The sequence below is a fragment of the Vidua macroura genome, chromosome 2 (assembly GCF_024509145.1).
Source record: "Vidua macroura isolate BioBank_ID:100142 chromosome 2, ASM2450914v1, whole genome shotgun sequence".
NCBI classification, from domain to species: domain Eukaryota; kingdom Metazoa; phylum Chordata; class Aves; order Passeriformes; family Viduidae; genus Vidua; species Vidua macroura.
Window position 1 is genome coordinate 78,156,929 of NC_071572.1, and position 21,698 is coordinate 78,178,626.

At 36.5% G+C, this 21,698-nt stretch overlaps 1 pseudogene; it reads right to left on the reverse strand.

Annotated features, from left to right (window-relative positions):
• Window positions 1-13,611: 13,611 nt before the first annotated feature.
• LOC128803156 (taste receptor type 2 member 40-like) lies at window positions 13,612-14,619 on the reverse strand (annotated as a pseudogene).
• Window positions 14,620-21,698: the final 7,079 nt, after the last annotated feature.

The window sequence follows — 21,698 nt, forward strand, 5'->3', positions numbered from 1 at the left end:
TTTTCATTGTTGTCTAGTAACGCTCTGCAGCACAATCTTAGTCCAAGACCTTGACATGACCTATGATGAACAATGAGGTGTGTGATTTTTTTTACTATCCTCAGGACTGAGCTGCATGGCTTTTAATTGGGTCAAGACAGACTTATAATAGACTTCAAAGTCTTTTCTATTTTGTTCTTATTGCCATGATAGTGGCTCAGTTGGATAACGCAATTTCAGAGCATTATCATGTAAGTAGCTTTCATATTGAATTAGAAAAATAAAACAGGATAAGAAAAGTAATGCATGCTAGACATCTCTTACAATAAGCTTCTGCATCTTTTCACCATAAAATGACATCTGTGACCTTTCTCTTCCCTTTCAGTACAATCAGTCAGTATGAAGAGCTCCGCTCTACAGTTAAAAATAGATAACCCCACCTATTAAATGTTGTTCAGCAGAACATACTTGTCTACCTTGAAAGCCAAAGAAAGAAGGTAGCAGTATGAATTATGTAGGAAAATATATTTTTCTGTTCCTATTTTCTGTATTAGCTGACAAAAATCTATGACAAGGACAGGCAAATAATTGACTATGGTACTCAGGTACCCCAAGTATCTTCCTCCTTGTCCAGAGAAACAAAATCCAGTGTACTCTGAACATGAAGGTAGTGAATCCTAGAGACAGAACTAACTTGAAAATTTACCCATTCAGGAAAGAGTAAAATTTCCTTCATTTGCATGATGCACAACCAACCTCAAGAATGCATTCAGTTTTCTTACTTGCCTTTGAGTAGATACCCTTTTATTTTACAGATGCTCTGCTATTTTATTTATTTAACTAATAATTTATCTTATAACAATACCAGCATATTTCTTCATCCTCCATAACTCTGAACCAAACTCTTTGTAGTTATGAAAGTTTTTCACTTACATATGAGAAAATTTCTCAAGGAGAGACACCCGTTTAGGTGCTGACAATATTACTTTATTGCTTGTTTTATTAATTAGTTAGCAAAATAATAATCTATTACAGTGTTTGCTGAATAATTTTGTCACTAGCCATCCTGCAAGGATTTGTCTTTATGTTTAATTTCTGATTCAGAGTGCTATCACCCATGTATGGCATGTTTGGCTAAAGGCTGTTGATAGACTCTTGGCTGCTGTGATTTGTCACAGCCTCAGCAGTTTGCATAGAGCTGTTTGCAAAGAATATTAATGATACAAACTGAACATGTATGATATGCTCCCGAGTGTAAAAATAATGGTTTCAAAAATAAAACTATGGCTCTGTTGGTAACAGTCACACAATGAAGAGGAACATCTTAAAGTTTATGGCAAAAATAACACTTTCCCAATGTCAGGACTTGTGTCAAATTGTTTGCTTGTGTTGAATGTGGTAGGTAATAAATACCCTAATTATGAAATTTGGTCACATTGTACAAAAAATGGAAAATGAACAGTAACTGTTGAATTTAGGTGAAAGCCACATAACAAATACCACAATAAAATAAGAATAATAATACTATTAAAAAGTTATCAGGTATTCACCATGAAAAATAAAGAATCTGATACTTTTGGAAGTCGGCTTTGATTCATGCAGAACTGTATATTTTTGTACTTTACCCACCACCACCTGTTTTTCTTTCCCTTCACCTTTAAAGGCTTGTGCCCAGGGCTGCTGTACTATTGTGGGTGCTGATAGCGTAATCCCAGAACACTGTGCTTCAGCTTCATTTTCCAAACAAATCAAGCAGGAGGAGCAACACTGCATGGGTTTGATAGGCCTGAGCATATCTAGAAAACATTAACCTGAGAGTAGATGTTTTCTATCTTGGCAGAATCTGGCTTTATACTGTGGATTCCATTCAAAATTACAGTAATACTATGGTTCCTTTTTCTACAGATAGAAAAATAAACCAGGAAACAGATTTTAAAGTTATTTTCCTCCCAGTATAGCACTGGATGGTAATTTCCCATCCAGTAACCAGAGGTTACCAGAAAAAAATAGAGATAACCATCAGAGAGAATTGTACACAGCCCATGGAAACATGAGAAGCGTGTGACAAAGGCACACCAAGATTCCATCCTGACCCATTTTTCCTCTTGGAGAAGTATTAAATGATAGGCACAACCACTAAACCCCTGGCACCAATCTCCATTCTGGGCAGAGCTGCAAACCTTAAATCATGTGAATGATACTAAAAGCACATGTTTAATCCTTGGAGGGCAGGATTTCTCTATACAGGTATTATTTAAATTTGTCTCTTAACATTAGGGAATGAAGGAAGTAACTTGAGGGATAATACACAAATACATTTGATGCCTTGATCACCAAATCTCATAATGAACTATGACTGCTCGTGATGCTGCTCTGAGACCCTGAATTTTTGAAGATATAACCTGTCTGTTACATATAGGTCTTGCTCTGTTTACACTGACCTAAAAGCAGGAAAAATACAGATCAGGAATGGGTTTTATAATTAACCCTTAACAACAGAGATACTTCTTTGGTTTTTGTCCTTGGAGGACTTGGAAAATAAAGAAAAGTATTAGGACATAGTACACTCATTTACGTAGCTTCTGAAACTAAGCAGTAGGTTTGCCTTGTGAATATGATGTACAGGGAGAGCAGCTATAATTTAATGGATTAAATTTGTGTTTAAGAGATTTCAAGCTCTAGTCTGTTGAGTGAATCAACCCCTTGAAAATAGTGTTTTTGGTGGAGGCTAAAGACTCTGAACCTCAGTGACCTGGCTTATCTGTGCAACAAGGAAAGTAAAGCTGTTATCTAAAAACACAACAGATGTATGAGGCAATAGGAAATCTAAATAATTAATAAAGCTGGGCTTGGTCAGTGATTTTTCATATCATGTCTTTCTTTCCTCTCCTGTATTTGAATATATGATAATTGAATTTAATGAGGGGGGAAAAAAACCAACCCAACAAATTCCTTGTAGAGATTAGATTTTTGTTTGAAAGATTCTTGGGAGTTTTACCTTTTTTTTTTTTTTTTTTTTTTTAACTTGATAGATAATAGGACTTCAAGACTTCCATGAGGAGCTGTTACTCAAGTACCTTTTTCTCTGGTTTATTTAATTTGATTTTGTTTTTTCATAACAGTATCTTTCAATTAGCATCCCTATTTTTCTACTCTGTCTTTAGGCTGCTCATGTTTTCATGAACCTCCTGTTCCTCAAAATTCTCTCTTGCTTTTTGTATTCACACTTAAGTTAACAGACTTTGCTTGTAGATGACTTTATCAGTCATAATGAGGAGGTAGATGACTTTATCAGTTATAATTAAGAGTAATTCCACAATATCAACAATATGGGGGATTCTCATTCACCTTACAGGAATAAGCCTCATCAGATTTTATGTATCCCTAGTACAGTGCTTCTCCTCTGGGCTCTGCTAAACACCAACATTTTTTGCAGGCTCGTGGAAATTTTTACCCTCTGTTTACTGACAATAAGTCCATATCTTGATTAAAGCCTCAACTTCTCTTTCAGTAATAATAACAATTTTTGAGGAGTAACTGATATAATCCTGCTGGATTTTTTTTCCAGATTTACTAAAGAATTTGGACCCCAAAAACGTAAAAAAAGGAATTCAAATGGAAAGAAAGAAGATTGTTGTGTACTTTAATCTCCACAAACCTATTGACAACACAATAATTTTCTTACCCTGTGAAACTGTATTAGTGCAAAACTGCCCATACCTCTGCTGACTGAAAAACATTTTAAAAGGTTATACCAGAGTATAAAAGGAATGGATGTTTCTCACCAGGAAAGAAATTTCCTGTGTGCATTACTAACTAGTCTTGTGACTGTATATTGACTTTTACTCTGGAGAGCAAGAACTTGTTTCTCAGAGACTAGGAGCTGGAATGGTGAGTGGAGTTTCCATCAGTGTATGAGGCTATAAAGACAAATTACTCTGTTCCTCTGCATATCACTTGGAGCAGAATTTCACTAAAGAACAACTTTTATCAAAAGTAAAACCTCATGTTGACTTATACCTTAGCTTAAAAGATCTCAGATAGTAGTTAATCTCTCACAACTTAATGCACTTTGCTCCCGGGGGTAAGCTACACTTCCAGATGAAATGAGGACCTTGTTCCTAGTCTAATTTTGTTTTTCTTCACCTCCCAGGCACTGCACCTTATTGAGCTTCTCAATAAGCTCAGTTTAAAGAGCCTTTTCATACCAGAGAACTTTTCCCTGTGCAGGACATATTGACTTTCTTTTTGATAGCATTTTTAGTCTGAGTTACTTCACTCTTTCAGTCTCCTACAGAAATATTCTAGCGAAATTTTCCTGAAGTTTAGGTAGTCAACTGCATTTTTGAACCTTTCCTCTCCATGGTGCTTCCACCCCAATATAATTCCACAAAAAGTTGAACATCCTCAGAACCCAACAGAAGTCATCAGAGAACCATGGGGGGCCAGGAAAGTACTACTACCAGTCTTAGGTACCATCATGCTGTCTGTTTACTGCTTTCTTATCTCACTTGTACTGTCTTTGGACATCCAAAATTTCTCATATGGTAAAGAGATGATAGAAGGGAAACATCACAGGCTTTTCATATTTTTATTTAAAAATTTCAATTTTCTTGCACAAGTTTCTATCAAAAATTTGACAAATGAAAATATACAGCACATTCAGCCTGAGATATATAGCTGCTACACAGTATTGGGTTTATATAGATAATAGAAGGTTTATTCAGTTGGTTTTTTTGGGGTTTTTTTAAGCTGTCTGATTTATGTAGAAAATACTCAAAATAAGATTCTCACTCAAGGCTCTTTGGGGACTCTGTTGAAAGGCAAGAAAATCAATTGTTCATATAGCAACATCACTTCAGGCATGAGCTGAAGCACGCTTTTATTTGCCAATAAATCAGGTTGTATGAAATGTAGGCAAACAAAATAAAAATATGAAATAAAATATTCTGCATTTATGCAGCAAATCCTATGTATTATTTCAAATAAATTTAAAGTGGCAAATAAAAACCTTTTTATTCCTGCAGGACAATGAAGTATAGAGATGATGGATGTATCATTGGAAGCCCCATAGATAATAGAACTAAACTGAGATGCACCTAAGGTATGAGTCCCTCTTGCCTTATTTACAGTGCTTTTTCACAGAACCTACTAAACTTTGTAAGCATTGCAGCCAGCTTAATTTCTTTTAAATTCAGTCTGGAAAGAAGTTATTCCATAGAAATATTTGTTGAATAATGTATTTGGATGAAGATTGTTCAATCAGCACTATGAAAGTACAGTGCTTGCAACTGCATGTGAATATATATTGTAAGAAGCTCAAGTACTAGAAGTAGCTCATGGGCTCCTCACAGCAAGCAATCACTTACCAAGCCACATGACAGCAAGGTATATGATCACAACATCAGTTCAATGCAAAAAGTGATTTTCTGAAGAAATCATGACAGCTGGCTTATAGATAACTGTACTGCTTTTGCTGTCAACTTTTAAATAATAGGCTATAATAAAAAAAGAAAAAAAACCCTACACAAAGCTCCTGTAGGACAAATGTCTTGAGTGAACTATTTGATTCTAAGTATTTTGATATGAGATTTAACAATTTGACTCTTGAACACTCAAGAGCCTTCTCAGCTGAAAGATGAAAAGATACAAAGGACTTGACCATGAAACTAAAATGTAGAATCATATTTAGCTATGCCTCAGAAATAAGTGAGAAAAATATACTGCAGATTCACAAATTTTAAGTTTTTTGTACTGTGTCACTGGTCTTCTCCTCAAAGTATGGTATATAAGAACTTGATCAGTTCCAGGTATTGTCCTGCTTTTGTGTTTGCACTCATTTGTATCAAGCTTTTCTTAGAATTTACCCCTTAAAATAAGGAAGGAATTTTATGTGCTATAATGACCTAGAGGAAGATAAGCAACATTGAATAAATGTTTTGTTTTAAACGTTTATAACTGTTTATAACAGTTTATAACTGAGTATAGTGTATTCAAACAAGAAGCAGTGATCCCCAAAGACAGTCCAGGCAATCTTGGTGATTTAGTTGCACCAGCTGAATAACAGCAGTCAAATTAAAAAAAAAATAGAAACATAGAAGGAAAGGGAAAAAGACAGAAACTAGACGATATTTACATGCATATGTGTCCTGGAGCTGCCAGAGTTGCCAGATTTCTATCTCCTCCTTCTGATAACTTTGAGGACAGAGATAATTAACTGATTACATTCAAATGGAATGATGACAGGTAAGTACATCCCAATGGTGTCCACTGGAATGATATGGAGAGCTGAAAAACCTCATCATCTATCACCCTGACGTCTGTGAGAGGATTAATTACTGAAGTACAAAAGGAAAAGCTAAAATAAGCCAAAGTACAGTGTGAAGAAATAACAGAAGAAATCACCAATGCTCTGAGGGATGATCTGAGAATCATCCAAAATTTCCCAGTTTTGGTCAGAACAGCAGTTTGGAGCTCAAGATGTTCATATAGGTGAAGAGATTCAAAGAGAAGGATAACCAAAGACTGTTAAGCATCTCATCTCTTAGCTTGGTAATGTATGCAGGTTGTTTCTACATCAGCAAGAAAAGCAAGGCACTTCTGGAAGATTCCACAGGGCCAGCTTGAGATTTTAACCTTTCCCACTGACTTTGTAAAGCAGATCAAGATGATTTGCTGATTTGCAAATCAAGCTCCATGCTGATGAGATGCAGCAGGCCAAGTGTTGCATCCTGGAGTTCAGGTTTAGATTAGGGTTTTTAATTTATGTTAAAATAAGTCAAGTTCTGTAATCCCGCGTTTCCCCCATGTTGTTCCCCCCCGCGGTTTCTGGCCCCATGCTGCCTGCTGCCGGACCTTCCCCCTCTGCCGCTCCTGTAACCACCCTGCCGTCCGGCCCCAGGAAACCCCGTGCTGGCCACCCCGAGCCACACGATCCTGCTCAGCCCGAGGCTCAGTGCCCGCCCCTGCGGGGTTCTCTGGTTGGTCGCTGTTGCTGGCGTCACCGCCACGGCAGCCTCCCCTATTGGGCGGCAGGCCGTGGATCCTCTCGCCCTGCCCCTCCATAAAACCCTATCCCGCCAGCACCCAGGTGCCATTTTCTCCCATGCGAGTGATGGGAGCGGTCGCGTCCTTCCATCGAACCGCGCCACATGTTCAATAAACCTTTCCTGCCAAGCACGGAGTAAATGGACAATTCCTTACCTCTTTACCGGATCCCTAGCGCACGGTAACAGAGGCTGGCCAGCCCACGCGCCCGAGACACGGAGCCGTGTCCGGGAACCCGTGGCAGCAAACCCCGGCAGCACGTGGAAGCTACGCCACAGCCGGGCTCCCAAGAGCTGCGTGCAGCCGGAGAGAGCGAAAACCCACGCCGCAGCCAAGGGACTGGGAAGGAGCAGTTTGGGTTGACTCATCACAGATCATTAATGAACCTTCTCCTTCTTCCCAGTCCCTTGGTCCACTGCCTACATATGTTATGAGTTTTTATATATGTGTTCACCCAATTGCAAACCCAATACAAAGTTTGAGTTGTCATTCACTTTCCAAAAGCCAACTCTCTTTTGACAGAATGTACTTTGGAGCTGGCTTTTGAAATAATCTCAGACTGGTTTTTAAGAGCCAAAAGACAGGGGGCCTAAGACTAGCTCTTCACAGCATCAGGGAATTGAATCCAAGAGATATTCTGTCTCAGAATAACCTTTTCCAGGGGATATTTCTGAGAAATTTTCTCCCTTTTCCTGCCTCAGTAAAGCCATGGCACAAGAAAATGCACAAGCTCACCCAGTTGTAAAAAAGCAATGAAAAAGGAGATTGGCGGCTGCTGTAGTCCAAACATGACTTAAGAATGATGCAGTTTTTATATTATGTGGTTTCCCCTTTTGAACTGAATTTAGCTGAGATATAGGTACTTATTTATTCAACAGGGGCAGATATGTTTCTCTACATGTGCAATAACGCTGCTTCAGATTCCTGAAGAAAGCTATGGGTACCTCAAACAAGAGAAATATTGTATCTGTGACCATTGAAACTCAAATTATATCTACATGTTATGTTAGGGGTCTGAACCTCTGTTGGTTGAACACCTGTATAAAGTTCATGCTGTGCTTCTTATGATTTATCAAATGAGCTCAACAAATACCTATTAATAGTTCCTGTTCTATGTGTTTCTTGGAGGAGATTGAGAAGTTCCTCAGAAAAAAAAAGCTGATTTCCTTCTGTTCTGTTGGTGAGAATTAATTGCAATAGACAGACTTCTGTTTTCTTCTTTAAGAGAGTGAGCAGGTCTATGAATATATACTTTCTTTCTGATGTTTCTCCGGATGCAAGTATCTCAAATAATTTTAGTCCTGAACGTACAATTTACACACGCAGTATTTGAACTCTGAGTTTTCCAATTTGAACTCAGTGTTTTCCACTTTGCTGTTTGCATACATGCAGCTACATTCTATTTCCTGTTTTTCCTTCTTATCTCAATCCTAAGCAATGAAAATATTTGGATGGTCTTCTCTACTCTGGAAGGGAAACAAACAGTGTACACATAGAAATGAACAAGTGTTTGAGGGATTGAAGGGTGATGATTAAAACTAAACAGAGAAAGGGAAAAGTAAAGACTTTAAGAACGACCTTAAAGGAGACAGGGAAAAATGAGAAATAAAATAACAGTCTGTAAAAGAAAAAGGGATCCACACTGGAGTGAGAGAAAGCAAATGACAGGGAAAGAACAAAGCAGAACTGAATAATGTGGGATTTTGAAAGGGAAGCTTCACATATCTCAGGGTATCAGCAGTGTGGAGTTTTGTTTATTGGGGTTTTTTTGTTGTTGTTTTTGGTTTTTTTTTTGTTTTTGTTTTCTAAATGTGGGATTTGAAAGAGAAGCTTTTGTTTTCTAATGTGGGATTTGAAAGGGAAGCTTCACAAATCTCAGGGTATCAGCAGTGTGGAGTTTTGTTTGTTGGGGTTTTTTTGTTGTTGTTTTTGGGTTTTTTTGTTTTTGTTTTCTAAATGTCTTCACAAGGAAAGGGAGAAATTTTATTTGCAATGTTATCACAAAATAAGAAGTATGTGTCTGACAAAACCAATAAGGTGCATTGAAATGTGTGTTTATTATAGTAAATATGTGAACGAACACATCTTGATTTCATTGGTATATATTTGCAATAACAGCAGCAACAACAGCAAAAATAGTAGAGATTTTTAAAGGAAGTGGCAAGAAATATGAGTGATAAATGTAGAATTAATTTTTTTTCTAAAAAGGAAAAGAAAAAGAAGTATTCAAAGAAGAGGAAAACAATAAAATATACAAAATGAGAAAAAATGAAATTCAAATATGACACAGGTGAAGGGGGTGGAAGAAGATAAAAAATAGAATATAATTACCTACCAATCATTTTTTAAATTTATGAATTATATCATCCATCTTAATCTCATCACAATATCATGTCTGAGTGCCTAAAGGCCAGAGAGGGTTTAATTTCACACGTTCTCCCCAAGAGGCAATTAAGAGATGATAATGTCAAATCATTATTCCTGTTTAGCACTTTGCATCTACTTTTCCTGTGGCAACAAAAGAACTGTTTTGTAGTGGAGCTTTCAGTGCATGGAGCCCAGTTCAGCAAAAGCAGCTTTGGAAGGCTGCATTTCTGTCCCAGTTTCTTTACGAGGTTGTTTACCTGTACTAGGAAAAGAGACCAGCCAAAGTAAATCTCATGAATCTGTGAGACTTTCACTTTCTTCTCCTCTCAAAAGCCAAATTAAATCCCACTGTAGCCACTACTCATATTACTAGTGTGATTTCTGATGATAAAATATCCCTGTCCTTTCACACACAGATAGTCTGAATACTCGAGAAGGATATATCTTCTTTCAATGTGGACTCAAGAAAAATTGTAGGAATGAAAAACCCTCTGACCACTGAAAAGCTTATGAACATCAGGGACTCTGGTTTCAAGAGGGTCTATGCTCTTCTCTGATGTAATTGATATTCATTATAATTACTTTGGCCAATGTAAAGTTTGGTTCATTGCAAAAACATAGGTATTGGGAGGGAGAAATGGCACTTTGAAAATAATAAATCTTAGAAGTGATATTAACATAAGCCTCATTTATATTTTTAAAATTACAAGTATTCAATGCCATTTTCACATTAATATATAAAGATTTTTTTTAAAAATAAACCTTAAAACCCATGTCTCTATGAAGATTTATATGGAACATTTTTTTATACACCTAACTAAGCTCCAATGACCTCCCACCCAGATATCCTCAAATGAGGAACAAACAGAATAAGAAATATTGAGGGGAAGAGGGATTAGCCTTCAGAAGTATTTTGCAACATTGGAGAAACTGTCCTTGTGATATTAATTAAATGAAGGCTGAGTATTACGATAGGGAAGACAATAAATAAATAGGGATAAAAGTAATCCCAGGTTATAATCCTATTATAAACTCTTACAGGAGGGAAAGCTTTTCTCCAAACCTTGCACAAAGGTGGGAAGTCACATTTCAAGAAAAGATAGGTACAGTGTAGCATTTCCACTGACACTAATTTTACTTTTCAAATTACCCAAAATTATTCAGAAAAAAATAGCACCATTGTGCTGTCAGATGCAAAGAAGGTGAAAAACTTCCTGATTACCGCTAGAAAACCAGAAAAAGTGAAGACTGGAGTTTTAGTGGCATTTATAAGAACATCTGTTCTGGAATCCACAGAGCTGGCAATACTGACTTGTGTACCTAGCAGAGAGGAAATTACATCATGGAGAGCAGCAAACTGTCAGAAAGGGCAAGGATGACTGCATGGCTAGCAGAGGAGAGGCAGTATGTTAGAGATAGCAGAGTTCATACCCACCACCCTGCTACTGATTTGATCAGGTAGAGCCTCTGAATAATGCAAGCAAAAGGAAAGACATGACAAAGCAGACCAGCAATTGAAACTCAGAATGTCTGTGGTAGTTCTTTCTGATTCACATGCTGAAGGACTGATAGTGAGAAGCTTGCCAGATTCATGAACATGCTACTGAGATTGAAATTAAAAGTCCCTTAATTTCTGCACAGCAAAATACTGGTTTTCCTGGATACAGAATTGTGATGAATTCTGACCCAAACAAAACAAGCACAATGGCACTAAAAAAAAATAAAAAAACTGGAGAAGACAATGAAGACAAGGTTTGATTTTTCATGCAGTTGGTATGAACAACTGCACTAATCACTATTTTTCTTCATACTCGCAATGATTTTGGTCCTGCCACAATTTCTGGCCTTATACAAACTGCAGACAGTATTCTCCCATTCATGTTGTCCCCATTTCATGTAACTTGAAAAGTTCCAGGAGAAATGTTACTGGTGAACTCAGTCTTATTGTCAGTCATCATATAAACACTTCTTAGACAATGAAATCTCAATAACATTATTCTTATGATTTTTTGGGGCACAAATAATAATTGCCAAAACATTCATTTGGTTTATTGATCTGCTTTCTGGAATAAACTAGATATAGAAACAAGTCTACTGTACTTTGGTGAGTGATGTTTTTTTGTAAAATAATAATGAGAAAGCTTTTTTAAAATGTACCTGAAAGAACAGGCTAGATCCAAAGAGAATACAGAAGATTATTTTAGGGTGGGAAAGGATGAAATCCTAAGAGTAGGGTAAGATCAAAAAACAATAGAAATCAAATATACTGTGGAAGAAGTCATGAAAATAAATTGAAGCTTGAGGGGAGGATGGAATGGAAAAAGACAAAACTAATAATTTATTTACCAATCCAGTCATTTAAAATTCTAATCTGTGTACCCATCTATCTCACTCTATGCAGTGTGTAACAAAACTTTCATCAGTACAACATAAAGACGTCAAGTCCTTCAGCTTTGTCCTCTTCTTCCCCTGGAAGCACTGGAGGATATTATTAATGATTGTTCCTGCTTCAGATCTCCCTGTCTTGAAGGTGAAGAAGCTGAGCAAGGGCCATTATTATCATCCTTGACTCTGATCCCTTTACTTCAGACTATCTTTAGAACAGGGTTTGGAAGTACCTGAAGAGAAATGAGCTCACTGGGGAAATGATCAGCTTAAAAAACCAAATACCCCTACCAATCACCGCATAATAAAACAGTCTCAGACAAACTCATTTCTTACAGGACACTTTCTTTTCATGATGTTGCCAGCTGAAAGAGCTATCGCTGTGTAACTGTTCTAACTTTGGTCCGTGTTGGCAGGGCTTGCTGCTGTAGAGCAGAGCAGAGTCCTGCTGTGACATGAGCATTATGGTTCCCACCTGCTTCTCTTGAAGGACTTATGTGTCCCTCTTGATTCATCAAGAATCACAGTAGTGGACATTACAGAAGCTTTAGTTTTACAGTACAACATACTGTGCTTCCAAATGCTGAGTTTTGAGATTACTGACTCTCCCTTATGCTCTGAAGTCTGAACCCCTTGTTTACATGTGCTAATAATCGTATCATTTCATATCACACAGACATCCTCTTATGTCTCCTATTAACACATAGTTCATTTGCAAAAATATTTTAAGGTACCAATTAAAACCATTTATCTATGGTATAAATTTATCATTTATTGCTCTCTACCTAATAATGTTAAACAGTAATTTTTTTTCAAATAATTTTATAAACTTATTACTCTGGTGTTTCAAAAACCAAGGCCACTATACTCCAAGAATAAGTGAATCACTCTGCTCATTAATTTTATAGGTGGGCCTGAAACTCTCACCACAGTCATTTATAAGCTGAGAACTTTAGAACAGATTTATCAAACACATTATTTGATAAAACATGACAGGATTTGTTAAATAGATTTCACCAACCTCATGTGAAACTTCATAGTAATATAAAATTTTAAAAGAAAACAGCCTTAGAAAAAACTCATAGCCATATTGCTCAAAGCAATAACAAATCATGACAATAAAGGCAAATCTATGATCAGAATGGCCAACTCAACAAGAGTGAGATTTTCTACAGGTCGTTCTATGTACCTACATCATCTTAGATTGTAATCACCATCTGGGTAATCCACTTTCGAGGAAAACAAATACGCATAACATATATTTCAAACAAAAGTATCCATTTATAAATAGGTATTTAATCACTACATTGTTACAGATATACTGGAATCCTAAAACGAATAGACCTCATTCAGAATGCAATTTGATTATATCAGTTGGCTGTATGCTTCCAAACCTTAATTTTCCCTCAGGTTATCATCCAGTTGGTTTTTCCAGTTTAAAAGTACAGTCTTTTTCCATGTAACACCAGTTATGACTTGCACAACATGTTTTTAGTCAAATTTTAACCTTCTCAGGTAAAAAATCCTTTATTTGAGAGCTGATACTTTTGATCTCTGTACATTCTTGTCTGTTTTACTCCTCATTTTCTTCAATTCGAACAGGTCATAAAACTTGCAGTCTTAAACTGATAATCTGAAATCACAAAGCAACCTAAAACTGATTTCTTATTTAAGTACATTATTCTCATTCAGTATGTTTTTGTTCTCATTCTATATTAAGCGGGATGGAAGGAGCTGGAATGGTGCACAAGTAAGGCAAAAATGTGCATTATTTCAGATGCTCTGAAATGCTAAGGAGGACTAGTCACAGAAATCTCTGCAAGATCAAAGTTATCATTTAAGGGAAAGGACAGTGAAACAATACATATGAGTCTTGATCTCATATCTCTTACTGGAGAGTGTTTCTCTCAAGCTTGGAGTCTTATCTTCCAAATGGCACTTAAAATGCAGGCAAAGTTTCCTAAATGCAAATTTCAATTTTGAATTGACTATGATCAGGATAATTGAGTGCATGGAAGGATATGCCCCAGCTACAACTAAGGATACTGCTACTTTCACAACATCTTTACTTTGAGATGTCGACAGCATCAACAGAATTTGAGCTACAAAACTGGAAAGATACAGTTTTTAAGAAAGAAATAATGGATTTAATAGCAGAACATCTATCATAGCATCCCTGAAAGTATCTGCATAACATTGCATCATCTTTCTGTGTTTCCACAGAGAAGTAATTAACAGAGTTGAGGTCACCACGGAGACTACTAGAGGGGTAAAGCAACCTAGAAAGTAAAGAAGCAGCAAGCAGAGAGATGAGCTATCCCAGTCCATGATATGAGCTGTATTATTTTCTCTGCAGTTTCCTGTTGAGCTGCATAGGTAAGTGCTGGGTGTAATCCATAGTAAAGGAAGAGAAGTCATAGAAGAGATCACCAGCCATACTAGAAGAAGCCATGGGACCATCCCAGCTATTCTGCGCTTGATTTGCAGCAGCAGCCAGTGGGTGATATTGATTATTTTTACACTGTACAGTACATAGAGCCAGGTACTGAACCACAAGCTGCTATGGTTTACAAACATTCACACTGCACCAAAGTCCTTGTACACTGAAGCCAACTTAAACACATCTGCAAAATAGAGACTGTGGATGTGCATCAGGACTGTCACCTGCAAGATAAATCTTGATGTGCTCAGAAAGATCAGAATCATATCAGCAGAAGATATTTTTTTGCTTTTGATCCAATTAATGATATTAACAGCTGAAATAAATCCATTTCCAATAAATCCAATAACAACTTCAATAGATACAATGCTTATTGAAACAATAAGAAGTGGTGGCAACATCTTGCTGCTTTGGTCACTTCTGCCTGATTAGCCTGTGTAGCTGTGCAGGAAGTTGAGCAGTTCTGATGATATCTGACTAGTCCGAGCTCCTGCCTGCTCACCTTATATCTAGGAACAAAATAACATCTGGAAATGACAGTCAGAAATTATTGTTGTTCTTCCTGAATGTGCAAATCAGAGAAAGATTTAATAATTAACTCTAACCTTTTACATGCATAAGATTTGCCTATGCTTTTCCTTAGGGATGTGAGATAGCCAGCTGTATTAACCTACCCATCTTGTGTCCAATTGTTTATATTCTTGTCTAGAGTGAAAGAAAGCTCAGTGGCTCTCTGGTTACAGCACCACCTGACAGTGTGAAGGGGGATGCAACATGAAACCCAACAGAGGCACCAGTGTATCTCATCAAAGGCGTCTTATATTGTAACTAGTATCTTTCAGGCTGCCTTGAAGGTTTATAAATTCTAACTAGACCAATTAGTTGCAACCACAATAATAAGGAGAAAATTATACAGCCTCCAGCCCTATTCTAGAGGAGCATTCCTGACAACAAGGCTGTCTTTATCCAAGGATTATTGCTGCATTTAGTTGACCACTTCTTATATGTGGTCACATATATGGGATCAAAAGATGATAATAGCCGACGTGCAGGGGACAGATTAAGTCAAGTAGAGCAGTCCATCTAGCAGAATCATGTTAAAAACCCCACCCTCTGCAGCTGTTTCGCTGTCTCAGCTTCTATCTCACCAGCATGCCATGCAGTTTGATACTGAATTTAGACCTGCTCTGCTTTATAGAATGAAAATGTGCCATCCATCTTCATCCATGTCTTTGTATGATGCTGTAATGAGCACAGTCCAGAATAGAGGTGGGCCTCACTGATCTGCATCCTGCATTAGTCATAATTAATAAACTAATATGTCCAGTTTAGAGAACAACGTGATCAGACCCATGAACTCAAGTTATAAATACAATATAGGAAAATTTATATTGTCAATATATTATTTCTTGAAATAGAGAAATGTTAAATACAATGAGGACTGTGACAACAGGGTGAGAAGCAGCTGACATTGTTAGGCCCGTGGAAAAAGTCTGAAAGTTTATTTGGCAGCAAAATATTTACTGATTTTGTGGCAAAGTTGATATATATTTCTGGAGTCCATTTCTCGATAGAGTAAAATGTTTCAAAGTAAAAGATAGGCTGAGCTTCTAATCTGGGCATGGGAAGAATTGTCAATTGGATTTACTTCCTATCAATACTTTCATGCTTCAAGTTTTTGTTGAATTTCTAAGACAATAAGTTAATAGTTATTCATTAACTTACTGAAATTAAAAGCTAGACTTAAAATCTCCATAGTTTTTGTTTCTGTCAATCAAAATTGCATTAAACTTAGATTTCATTTTAGGTCCTTGTTATCTCAAAAACTAGGAGCTTTTTTCTCTAAAAATGAACATATTTTTGTCATCACAACACTGCAAATTGTAAAAAAATAATTGAGACATATTTAGAAAACATGGTATGTAAGTTTCAGATTTAAAAAGCCTAAAAGAATAAAACAAACAAACAAACAAATTTAAACTAAGAAAATGTTTATATGTTTATTTTTTTAACATTCTTTACCAGAAGTATTCAAGAGTGGAAAAGACACGTCTTACTAAGGAAAAAAAATATAAAGTCTAACTCAATGACTACTATGTATTTCAACGCTATATGCCTAGATCTTCCTGTATACAGAATGTGCATTACATAACTATAGTAGTCAGTTACTTCAAAAATGTAGTTTTTAAGTTACTCAAGGGAACATGAAAGTAACACTTCATTTTTATGTACTTATGAAAAAACAGCAGTGCAATTATGAAGTGGGAGAATCTAAACCAGAAAATACATTCTAGAAAAGTGCATGACTGAAGCAAATTCTCAGAGGTTCCAACAGTTACAAAATTCTGTTCTATCTTTGTATCAAAAAACTAGAATTTGAAAGACAACCATATCTGAGCTCTACCTGCTTATTTGATTTTCCTGTATGTGAGACCAAAAGTGGGAACAATTTACTGAGAACAAAGTAACATTCCCACAAAAGAACATTTCACCGTGGTGTACTGCCACCAGCTCCTTCAGAAAGTAGCTGCCATTCAACCTATGCACTCTGGTGGTATTTAATCCTCAACTCAGGTAAAGGAAAGAACCTGTTCCTCAATGCTCTGTCAGGGACCTCAGTCTAATATGCTCTGCTCTCAGGAGTGGCTCCTAAATTTTCTCTTGCTTTGTGCCTCAGTAACTCAGCAGCTCCACAATAAACTGCTATGATCTCCAAGGGTTCTCCAGAGGATAAGTTCACTCATGGATGCTGGTGACACACACAGGCAGGGATGAAGATACAAAAGGTTGGTTTGTGTGTCACTGCAACTTGACCACACTTGACACTGGCTCCAGACTGGAAATGATCATCATCTCATCTTGGTATGCAGATCCTTGAAAGTGCTCATTCCCCTTATTGCTCTTTCCTGACCTCACAGATAGGGTTGCCACATTTATGCTCATTAGCAGACCTCCTTTTGGACTACAGAGTTAATCATCATGATCAGGCCAGATTTATCTGGCAGAGGAGACACAAGAGATCCTAAAATATATCAGACTTCCTTGAACTTATCCTCTGAGAGAGCACTTGAGTGAATTAATAAAAGCAATAGACTCACAAAGTAAAGCAGACCGGAATTTCTTAAAAATAATCACAGTACAATGTTAACATGGCACAAATTATAAATACTAGAGAAAAGTGTCTGAATTTATACAACAATTTCCCTTGAAACATAAATCTCACTTTATGAGAAGAGAGAAGACCCAGAGAAGTCAGGTTCAGCTCATAGATAGCACCTTTCCTCCTTTGATTCATGCATTCCAATTAACAACAGTAATAAGTATGCTTCACACAATCCATATAAGGGTTTTAATTGTTGAAGTAGTATAGTAGAGAAATTTTTGCAGCAGAACAAGCAGTTTCCAAATCTTGTGAAGCTCAAATCTTGTGAGCCTGTTCAGCTCATACAAGATCCACAATGCACCAGTCAGTAGTATCTGATTAATATTTTGGTATTTTACTGTGAGCAAGAAGTGTATGAATACAATACTGAAAGATTTATTTCTGATATTGTTCAGAAAAATGCATGCCTTGGAAATGTTGCTAATTAATCATCCAACTATAGTCACAGCTTCACAATTTTTAGTGAAAAGTAATTGTCTATGGCATCACTGAGGATAGAAGAAATTACAACATGTCCAATATGACTGGCTTTTTCTTCTCTTAAATTTGTTTATACTGTTTTTTGAAGAGCTTTGGTTTTGGTGTGATGTGACAGATACTTATACTGCCACCACCCTTCAGCATACTCATTCAGCTCTCATGCTACAGTGTATCATTTGGGGCCATTATCAACACCAACCAAAGTGCAGATCAAATTAAAAAAATGTTAGGCTTTATAATGTGATAGCTCCAGCACATTCAGAAAACAAAGAACCAAAACTCAACGTGTTAGAGATGCACAGGTTTCAGGGAGACCATATAGCACCTTTCAGCATCTAAAGTCACTAAAGAGAGGTGGACAGGGACTTTTGACAAGCATATGGAGTGATAGGACAAGGGGTAATGGCTTTTAACAAAAATAGAGTAGATGTAGTTTAGGTATTAGGAAGAAATGCTTTCCTGTGATTGCAGTGAGGCACTGGAACAGGTTGTCCAGAGAGGCTGGGGTGTCCCCACCCCTGGATGTGCTCAGGTTCAGGCAAGATAGAGCTTTGAGCAACCTCATCTGCTGGAATGTGTCCCTGCCCATGGAAGTAGGGGTTGGAACTAGGTGGTCTTTTAAAGCCTTTCTCAACTCAAATAATTCTGTAATTCCACAATAACTCAGTGATGAGATCCTATAGTCTTCCTCCTGTCTCCTATCTAAAGGCAAAAGAATAGCTAATCCTGGAATTTCATTTTGAGATTATATCCAGAGAAAAAAATCACAGAATTTCAACTTTTTACTTACATCTTATTGATACTATGACTTTGTTCGGCAAGTGTTTACCATTTGCTCCTGACTAGTGTGTAATTCTATAAAAACTTAATTACAAGACTTGCAAAACAATTCAATAAACAAAGAATGAATATTACCTTGATCACAAAGAGATTCCATTTCCTGATGAAAAGAGACAAGGACGTGAAAATAATTTATTATTGTTTGCTTATCCCGTGTGATAGAAAAAAAAAGAAAAAGAAAAATGTTTTATTTTGTGTTAGAGGAAGGACACTGCTTTCCAGACAATCATAGTTAATTAAATTCTGGTGGTGTAAGAGGTTACAAGAGCCTCGTGACATTTGTTCACCTCTACATCATGATCTCCTTAGCACATAAGCTTTTTACAACCTGTAGTAAATTGCATACAGCATTTATTGTATCGTAAAGTCCATCTCTGCTGGAAACCTCTGAGCACCAGCATAAGACAGTGAAGTACAACTAGTATTAAGATCCTTATGCTAAAATAATTGAGTAAAAAACCCATGGGAGAATATGTCTTGTAAAGGATGCACAAACTAACCTACAAAAGAAAACTTGCAAAGACTGTGTAGGGGAGTCATCAACATCTGTCTTTAACAAACATGGTCAGAATCAGCATTTTTGGTTCTACTAATAGCTGATTGCATCTGCAACACTTTTTAAAATTGTTTATCAAGTATTCCTCACGTGTTTGACAAGGTGTAGAAGGCTTGTGAACCTCAATAAAATATCCCATCTGTGGAAAATATCAATAAGTTATGCTGCTGTTTAACACATTCCAGACTTTGTATTGTACAAAGAAGTAATGTTGCAAAATATTTCAAAAATGAGTGTGAAAGGGTGATAATCTATTTTACCATTAATTTGCAAGTTGTCATGCTGCTGTCATTACTGTACTGGAGATAATGTGCTGTTAATTTCAGTACCACAAAATTATTTGTTGTTTCTTTTAGGAATGACTGTCAAAATGGAAACCCCAACAGACTCAAGTAATGGAAAGAATCCTCTGAAATTCATGCAAGGGGTCAAGAAGATCAAACCATGTAAAACACATGAAAAAGAAGATGCAACTTTAAAGAGGTAAGAATGCACACACATCCTAAAAGCAAGGAGCAGGCAATAGCTACAAGCTAGTGATGATTATCAGTTGCTCCTTGCCACGGTCAAAAGGAGATAAATATAAATGTCCATTTATTCAAGACAGTATTTGTAAAGATAAGTTTATGGCTTATACCACATGAAGTGTGAAATGTTTGTAGACCTCCTCTGATCATGTTGTTTTTGCTATTAAGAGAGCCAATATGTCCAAAGGAATGGAGTGCTTTACTGAGCCAGATTTCTCTACAAACCAAACATGATTAAAGACTGTGAATTTGGTTTACTCTAATAAGGAAAATGTTAAAATTGCACACTAAAAGTTCAAAAATTATAGAACAGTATTCTCAACTGCTCCAGCTTCTCTATGGATTCAGGAAATTTTATTTTCTTCTTTCCCCTCCTCGAAGGATGCTTTATCTCTTTGGCTTAAACAACTCTTGTTGAATAGGAATTGCTTTTAATATGTCCTTAACAAGACTGAAAGGTTAGACAGCTGCTTCTGGTTTCTCTTTTCCAAACCATAGCTGCAAGTAAAAACCTCTTATTTTCCACTTCCGTTACATTTTATGGTTAGTGCATGCCTTTCCACACCACTGGATTTTCCTGTTCACAAAGTTGTCAGGGACTACAGTGAAACTTCACGCAGTGATCCTTGCACTAGACTCAGCACTTACAACTTGTGCTTAGCTTCATCCAAAGAATAAATACACATTTCTTACACAGGTGACAGACTTGTATATTGGAGCATATATTTTAAGTCAAGTTCCTTTATCTTGTGTTATGTTTCAGATCCCCTGCCATCACCAGCAGTTGTCCATTTTGTGTCCCCAGTTTGGAAATAGCATTCTTAAAAGCTATCTCTATTCATTACAATCTTTTTAGCATACACCTTGTCTTAAGATTGCTTACAAACTACCAGCACCCAAAGAGAAGCACAATCTTCATAATGGATTTTTGTTATGTGTTAGTTACTTTACTTAATCACAGTTTGCGTAAAGTGCATGAAACAGAACCCATCTTTTCATTTCCACTACCACTTCAGCTGCCTTCCTTCACTATCTGTTTATTCTTGAATAACGAAAAAAGCACTAGGAAGTGATAAAAATAACATAATTTAAAATAAATTAAGTACAAAGTGCTAAAAATTACTTTAATCTTCTTACAGTGCAATGGTGGACTGGAGAAAGGAGACATATTGACAAATTAAATCCCTTTCTAAAATGTAAAAAAAACCCTGCTTCATGACAATACTTTTTAATGTTCAGGTGAACTAGTTTCGTGTAAACTGCTTCATATATTTTACACTTAAAAGAAATGGTCTTTGACATTCTTTTAGGAATGCTGTTGTAGTCTTTGTAAATTATCATTAAAATTGAGAAAATATAAATCTATGATTCTTGTTGCAATGAATCTATCAAATAGAAGCACTCAGTGAAAAATGTTATGTGATAATATCATTAAAGAATTTAACATCAGGATGATGCATAGACAACCCCAAATAAATATTTTTTTCATTAAAAAAAATTTAACTGTCTACTTTTGCCAAAGCTATAACTTTAATGTAAATATGCCTTTTAGTACATATAAGTATGAAGACTATAAGGCTTTTTGCATGCCACCACCACTTCAGCACCATTGGCAAACAGCCCCACACTGACTGATGCTGGGTTCTCTTGTGTTTGTATAGCCAATGTGCCATTTTGACAGCCAACTGCAAATCCCTTTTTCAATACTCTGCACCACCTGAGATGCAAATTTAAATTAATCCTGATTTTTGTGGCTTACTAACACTGACTCCAGCAGAGAGAGACTGTTATCTGTTTGGAAAAATTCACATTGGAGTCCCTCTTTATAAGCAGTATGAAGAAAGTAAAAGTGTGTATCCTGATAATATATATATTTTTTTTTTATACACACCATCGCAGTTACAGTCTTATGCA